This window comes from Arachis ipaensis, chromosome B4, assembly GCF_059453495.1.
Source record: "Arachis ipaensis isolate K30076 ecotype BB chromosome B4, ASM5945349v1, whole genome shotgun sequence".
In the NCBI taxonomy this organism is placed as follows: domain Eukaryota; kingdom Viridiplantae; phylum Streptophyta; class Magnoliopsida; order Fabales; family Fabaceae; genus Arachis; species Arachis ipaensis.
Window position 1 is genome coordinate 91,517,111 of NC_142439.1, and position 7,653 is coordinate 91,524,763.

The window sequence follows — 7,653 nt, forward strand, 5'->3', positions numbered from 1 at the left end:
TGTCAATTCCAGCTGAATTGCAAAGGTGACAAATAAGATGAGGGAAGGCTAACCTTGACAAAGTAGAGGACTTGTCCACCACCTTGTAGAGTTCTAGGGATATAACCTCACGAACTTCTACTTCCTCTCTAATCATGATGCTATGGATCATGATGGCCCGGTCTATAGTAACTTCAGACCAGTTGCTAGTGGGAATGATCGAGCGTTGGATGAACTCCAACCATCCCTTAGCCACGGGTTTGAGGTCATGCCTTCTTAGTTAAACCGGCTTCCCTCTTGAATCTCTCTTCCATTGAGCACCCTCTTCACAAATGTCTATGAGGACTTGGTCCAACCTTTGATCAAAGTTGACCCTTCTAGTGTAGGGGTGTGCATCTTCTTGCATCATTGGCAAGTTGAATGCCAACCTTACATTTTTCGGACTGAAATCTAAGTTTTTCCCCTAAAACATTGTAAGCCAATTCTTAGGGTCCGGGTTCACACTTTGATCATGGTTCTTGGGGATCCATGCATTGGCATAGAACTCTTGAAGCATTAAGATTCTGACTTGTTGAATGGGATTGGTGAGAACTTCCCAACCTCTTCTTCGAATCTCATGTCGGATCTCCGGATATTCACCCTTTTTGAGCTTGAAAGGGACCTCGGGGATCACTTTCTTCTTGGCCACAGCTACATAGAAGTGGTCTTGATGGACCTTTGAGATGAATCTCTCCATCTCTCATGACTCGGGGGTGGAAGCTTTTGCCTTCCCTTTCCTCTTTCTAGAGGTTTCTCCGGCCTTAGATGCCATAAATGGTTATGGAAAAACAAAAATCAACAGTTTTACCACACCAAACTTAGAAGGTTTGCTCGTCCTCGAGCAAAAGAAGAAAGAAGAGAGTAGAGGAAGAAGAAATAGAGGAGATGGAGGGGGTAGTGTTTCGGCCAAGGGGGTGAAGTAGTGTTGAAGATGTGTGAAAATGAAGGAGTGAAGATGGGTTTATATAGGAGTGGAGGGAGGGTTTGGGTTCGGCCATGTATGGGTGGGTTTGGGAGGGAAAGTGTTTTGAATTTGAATGGTGAGGTAGGTGGGGTTTATGATGGGTGGATGTGGATCGGTGAAGGGTTTATGGAGAAGAGGGTAGGATTTGATAGGTGAGGGGTTTTTAGGGAAGAGGTATTGAGTTGATTGGTGAAGGGTATTTGGGGAAGAGTATTATGAAAAGGTGTGAAGAAGAGAGAGAGTGAGTTGAGGTTGGTGGGGATCCTGTGGGGTCCACAGATCTTGAGATGTCAAGGAATTCTCATCCCTGCACCAATTAGGCGTGTAAAACGCCCTTTGCTGCCAATCCTGGCATTAAACGCCAGGTTGCTGCCCATTTCTGGCGTTTAACACCAGCTTCTTGCCCTTTTCTGGCGTTAAACTCCAATCTAGTGCCCATTTCTGGCGTTAAACGCCCAGAATGGTGCCAGACTGGGAGTTTAACGCCCATTCTGCTGCCTTTACTGGCGTTTAAACGCCAGTGGCCTTCTCCTCCAGGGTGTTCTGTTTTTCATTCTGTCTTTCAGTTTGTTTTTGCTTTTTCAATTGCTTTTGTGACGTTCCATGATTATCAACCTACAGAAAACATATAATAACAATAGAAATATAACATAGATAAGTAAAATTGAGTTGCCTCCCAACAAGTGCATCTTTAATGTTAGTAGCTTGACAGTGGGCTCTCATGGAGCCTCACAGATACTCAGATCATGATGATGGCCTCTTGGTGGACGAAATTGTGATCCTCAAAGTTAGTCTCTTTGTATTTGTATGAAATCAAAAATACCCCAAAGAGATCATGGTGTAATGAATTGGGATCTTAATAATCCCTGGTAATGGCACGTGTGATCACAACTCCATTCAACTAACCAGCAAGTGCACTGGGTCGTCCAAGTAATACCTTACGTGAGTAAGGGTCGAATCCCACGGAGATTGTTGGTATGAAGCAAGCTATGGTCACCTTGTAAATCTCAGTCAGGAGGATATAAAACAGTTATGGAGTTTTCGAAATTAATATTAAATTAGGGATAGAGATACTTATGTAAATCATTGGTAGGAATTTCAGATAAGCGAATGGAGATGCTTTTCGTTCCTCTGAACCTCTGCTTTCCTGCTATCTTCATCCAATCAATCTTACTCCTTTCCATGGCTGGCTTTATACAAGGGCATCATCGTTGTCAGTGGCTACATCCCCTCCTCTCAGTGAAAGATATGCTCACATGCTCTGTCACAGCACGGCCATTCATCTGTCGGTTCTCGATCATGCTGGAATAGGATTCACCCTCCTTTTGCGTCTGTCACCAACGCCCAATACTCGCGAGTTTGAAGCTCGTCACAGTCATTCAATCATTGAATCCTACTCAGAATACCACAGACAAGGTTTAGACCTTCCGGATTCTCTTAAATGCCGCCATCATTCTAGCTTACGCCACGAAGATTCTGGTTAGGAGATCTAAGAGATACTCATTCTAGCTTAATTCATGTAGAACAGAAGTGTTTGTCAGGCACGCGTTCATAAGGGAGAAGGATGATGAGCGTCACACATAATCATCACCTTCATCACATTCTTGGGTGCGAATGGATATCTTAGAAGAGAAATAAGAAGAATTGAATAGAAAACAGTAGTACTTTGCATTAATCTTTGAGGAACAGCAGAGCTCCACACCTTAATCTATGGAGTGTAGAAACTCTACCGTTAAAAATACATAAGTGAAGGTCCAGGCATGGCCGAGATGGCCAGCCCCTCTGATCTAAGAACCAGATGTCCAAAGATCCCTAATACAATAGTAAGAGGTCCTATTTATAATAAACTAGCTACTAGGGTTTACATGAGTAAGTAATTGACGTATAAATCCACTTCCGGGGCCCACTTGGTGTGTGTTTGGGCTGAGCTTAAGTGTAGCACGTGCAGAGGCCATTTGTGGAGTTGAACGCCAGTTTCTGTGCCAGTTTGGGCGTTCAACTCTGGTTTTGGATCCTTTTCTGGCGCTGGACGCCAGATTTGGGCAGAAGGCTGGCGTTGAACGCCAGTTTACGTCGTCTATTCTTGGCCAAAGTATGGACTATTATATATTGCTGGAAAGCCCTGGATGTCTACGTTCCAACGCAATTGGAAGCGCGCCATTTTGAGTTCTGTAGCTCCAGAAAATCCACTTTGAGTGCAGGGAGGTCAGAATCCAACAGCATCAGCAGTCCTTTTTCAACCTCTGAATCTGATTTCTGCTCAAGTCCCTCAATTTCAGCCAGAAAATACCTGAAATCACAGAAAAACACACAAACTCATAGTAAAGTCCAGAAATGTGAATTTAACACAAAATCTATTAAAAACATCCCTAAAAATAACTAGATCCTACTAAAAACATACTAAAAACAATGTCAAAAAGCGTATAAATTATCCGCTCATCACAACACCAAACTTAAATTGTTGCTTGTCCCCAAGCAACTGAAAATCAAAATAGGATAAAAAGAATAGAATATATTATAAATTCCAAACTATCAATGAAACAGAGCTTCAATCATATGAGCGGGACTTATAGCTTTTTGCCTCTTGAATAGTTTTGGCATCTCACTTTATCCATTGAGGTTCAGAATGATTGGCATCTCTAGGAACTCAGAGTTCAGATAGTGTTATTGATTCTCCTAGTTCAGTATGATGATTCTTGAACACAGCTATTTTATGAGTCTTGGCCGTGGCCCTAAGCACTTTGTTTTCCAGTATTACCACCGGATACATAAATGCCACAGACACATAATTGGGTGAACCTTTTCAGATTGTGACTCAGCTTTGCTAAAGTCCCCAATTAGAGGTGTCCAGGGTTCTTAAGCACACTCTTTTTTTGCTTTGGACTTTGACTTTAACCGCTCAGTCTCAAGTTTTCACTTGACACCTACACGCCACAAGCACATGGTTAGGGACAACTTGGTTTAGCCGCTTAGACCAGGATTTTATTCCTTTAGGCCCTCCTATCCACTGATGCTCAAAGCCTTGGGATCCTTTTTATTTGCCCTTGCCTTTTGGTTTTAAGGGTTATTGGCTTTTTGCTCTTGCCTCTTGGTTTTAAGAGCTTTTGGCTTTTTCTGCTTGCTTTTTCTTTTTCTTTCTAAAATTTTTTTTTTTCGCCAATTTTTTTCTATTTTTTTCTGCAAGCTTTGTTCTTTGCTGCTTTTTCTTGCTTCAAGAATCATTTTTATGATTTTTCAGATTATCAAATAACATGTCTCCTAGTCATCATTCTTTCAAGAGCCAACATATTTAACATTCCTAAACAACAACTTCAAAAGACATATGCACTGTTCAAGCATACATTCAGAAAACAAGATGCATTGTCACCACATCAATATAATTAAGTTAAGTTCAAGGATAAATTCGAAACTCATGTACTTCTTGTTCTTTTGAATTAAAACATTTTTCATTTAAGAGAGGTGATGGATTCATAGGACATTCATAACTTTCAGACATAGTTACTAACTACTAATGATCATGTAATGAAGGCACAAACATAGATAAGCACATAACATAGAAAACGAAAAAACAGAGAAAGTAAGAACAAGGAATGAGTCCACCTTAGTGATGTCCTTGAGCTCTTCTATGTCTCTTCCTTGCTTTGGCTGCTCCTCCTTCATTGCTTTTTGATCTTCTCTGATTTCATGAAGGATGATGGAGTGCTCTTGATGTTCCACCCTTAGTTGCTTCCAATAATTGTGTGGAAGAAAATGTATCCCCTGAGGTATCTCAGGGATCTCTTGATTTGCAGTCAAATGTTCTACCACTGAGCTATAGACCCTTGATGGAAGCTTTTGTCTTCCCTTTTCTTCTTTCTAGAGGCTTTTCTGGCCTTAGGTGCCATCAATGGTTATGGAAAAAAAAACAAAAAAGCTATGCTTTTTACCACACCAAACTTAGAATGTTGCTCGCCCTCGAGCAAAAGAAGAAAGACTGAAGAATAAGAAGAAGATATGGAGGAGATGGATGGGAGTGTGTGTTCGGCCATATGGGTGGGATTGGGTGGGAGAGAGATGTTGAATTTTGAAGGTAGTGGGTGTATGGATGTGAGTGGTAAAGAGTTAATAGGGAAGAGTGTTTATTGGGAATAGAGGATGATTGAGAAGAGAGAAGAGAGTGAGTGGAGGTAGGTGGGGATCCTGTGGGGTCCACAGATCCTGAGGTGATCCTGTGAGGTCCACAGATCTTGAGGTGTCAAGGCATTTACATCCCTGCACCAATTTAGGCATGCAAAATGCCCTTGCACACAACTCTGGGCGTTCAGCGCCAGGTTGGTGCCCATTTTGGGCGTTCAATGCCCCTTTGCTGCCATTTCTGGCGTTGAACGCCAGAACCATGCTTGTTCTGGGCGTTCAGCGCCAGGATGCTCCCATTCTGGGCGTTCAGCGCCAGAACTATGCTCTGTTCTGGCGTTTGAACGCCAGACAGATGCTCCTCCAGGGTGTGATTTTTCTTCTGCTGTTTTTGATTCCGTTTTTGATTTTTTTGTTTATTTTGTGACTCCACATGATCATGAACCTAAGAAAACATGAAAAACAATAAAAATTAGAGAAACATTGGGTTGCCTCCCAACAAGCGCTTCTTTAATGTCAATAGCTTGACAGTGGGCTCTCATGGAGCCTCACAGATGTGCAGAGCTTTGTTGAGACTCTCCAACACCAAACTTAGAGTTTGGATATGGGAGTTCAACACCAAACTTAGAGTTTGGTTGTGGCCTCCCAACACCAAACTTGGAGTTTGACTGTGGGGGCTCTGGTTGACTCTGCTTTGAGAGAAGCTTTTCATGCTTCCTCTCCATGGTTGCAGAGGGAGATCCTTGAGTTTTGAATACAAGGGAGTTCTCATTCCATTGAAGGACTATTTCACCTCTGTCAACATCAATCACAGCTCTTGCTGTGGCCAGGAAAGGTCTTCCTAGGATGATGGATTCATCCTCTTCCTTTCCAGTATCCAGGACTATGAAAACAGTAGGTATGTAAAGGCCTTCAACCTTTACTAATACATCTCCTACTTGTCCATAAGCCTGTCTTCTTGAGCTGTCTGCCATCTCTAGTGAGATTTTAGCAGCTTGCACCCCATAGATTCCCAGTTTCTCTATTACAGAGAGGGGCATGAGGTTTATTCCTGAACCAAGGTCACACAGAGCCTTAAAGACCATGGTGCCTATGGTGCAGGGTATTATGAACTTTCCAGGATCCTGTCTCTTCTGAGGCAATGTCAGTTAATCCAGATCACTTAGTTCATTGATGAACAAGGGAGGTTCAACTTCCCAAGCATCAATGCCAAATAATTTGGCATTCAGCTTCATGATTGCACCAAGAAACTTGGCAGTTTGCTCTTCAGTGACATCCTCATTCTCTTCAGAAGAGGAATACTCATCAGAGCTCATGAAGGGCATAAGGAGGTTCAATGGAATCTCTATGGTCTCTAGATGAGCCTCAGAGTCCTTTGGTTCCCCAGAGGGAAGCTCCTTATTGATCACTGGACGTCCCAGGAGGTCTTCCTCCTTAGGATTCACGTCCTCTCCTTCCCTTACAGGTTCGGCCATGGCACTTATGTCAATGGCCTTGCACTCTCCTTTTGGGTTCTCTTCTGTATTACTTGGGAGAGTACTAGGAGGGATTTCAGTGATCCTTTTACTCAGCTGGCCCACTTGTGCTTCCAAATTTCTAATGGAAGACCTTGTTTCATTCATGAAACTTACAGTGGCCTTGGATAGATCAGAGACTAGATTTGCTAAATTAGAAGCATTTTGTTCAGAGTTCTCTGTCTGTTGCTGAGTTGATGATGGAAAAGGCTTGCTATTGCTAAACCTGTTTCTTCCACCATTATAAAGCCTTGTTGAGGCTTTTAATCCTTCCATAAGAAATTTGGATGATTTCTCCATGTTGAGTTATAGGTGTTTCCATAAGGTTCACCTAAGTAATTTACCTCTGCTATTGCAGGGTTCTCAGGATCATAAGCTTCTTCTTCAGAAGAAGCCTCTTGAGTACTGTTGGATGCAGCTTGCATTCCATGCAGACTCTGAGAGATCATATTGACTTGCTGAGTCAATATTTTATTCTGAGCCAATATGGCATTCAGAGTATCAACCTCAAGAACTCCCTTCTTCATAGGCGTCCCATTGCTCACAGGATTCCTTTCAGAAGTGTACATGAACTGGTTATTAGCAACCATGTTAATGAGTTCTTGAGCTTCTGCAGGCGTTTTCTTTAGGTGAATGGATCCACCTGCAGAAGTGTCCAGTGACATCTTTGATAGCTCAGATAAACCATCATAGAATATATCCAGGATGGTCCATTCTGAAAGCATGTCAGAAGGACACTTTTTGGTCAACTGTTTGTATCTTTCCCAAGCTTCATAGAGAGATTCACCTTCTTTCTGTCTGAAGGTTTGAACATCAGCTCTAAGCTTGCTCAGCTTTTGAGGAGGAAAGTACTTGGCTAAGAAAGCCGTGACCAGCTTATCCCAAGAGTTCAGGCTATCTTTGGGTTGAGAATCCAACCATAATCTAGCTCTGTCTCTTACAGCAAAAGGGAAAAGCATGAGCCTGTAGACTTCAGGATCTATTCCATTAGTCTTATCAGTATCACATATCTGCAAGAATTCAGTTAAGAACTGAAAAGGATCT

General features: G+C 42.3%; 1 non-coding gene across 1 annotated transcript; it reads left to right on the forward strand.

The window, feature by feature from the left end:
* Positions 1-7,328: 7,328 nt before the first annotated feature.
* Positions 7,329-7,436, forward strand: LOC148568351 (small nucleolar RNA R71). The gene has a single exon (XR_015882592.1). It is a non-coding gene; the product is annotated as a small nucleolar RNA R71 (small nucleolar RNA).
* The last annotated feature ends 217 nt before the right edge of the window (positions 7,437-7,653 follow it).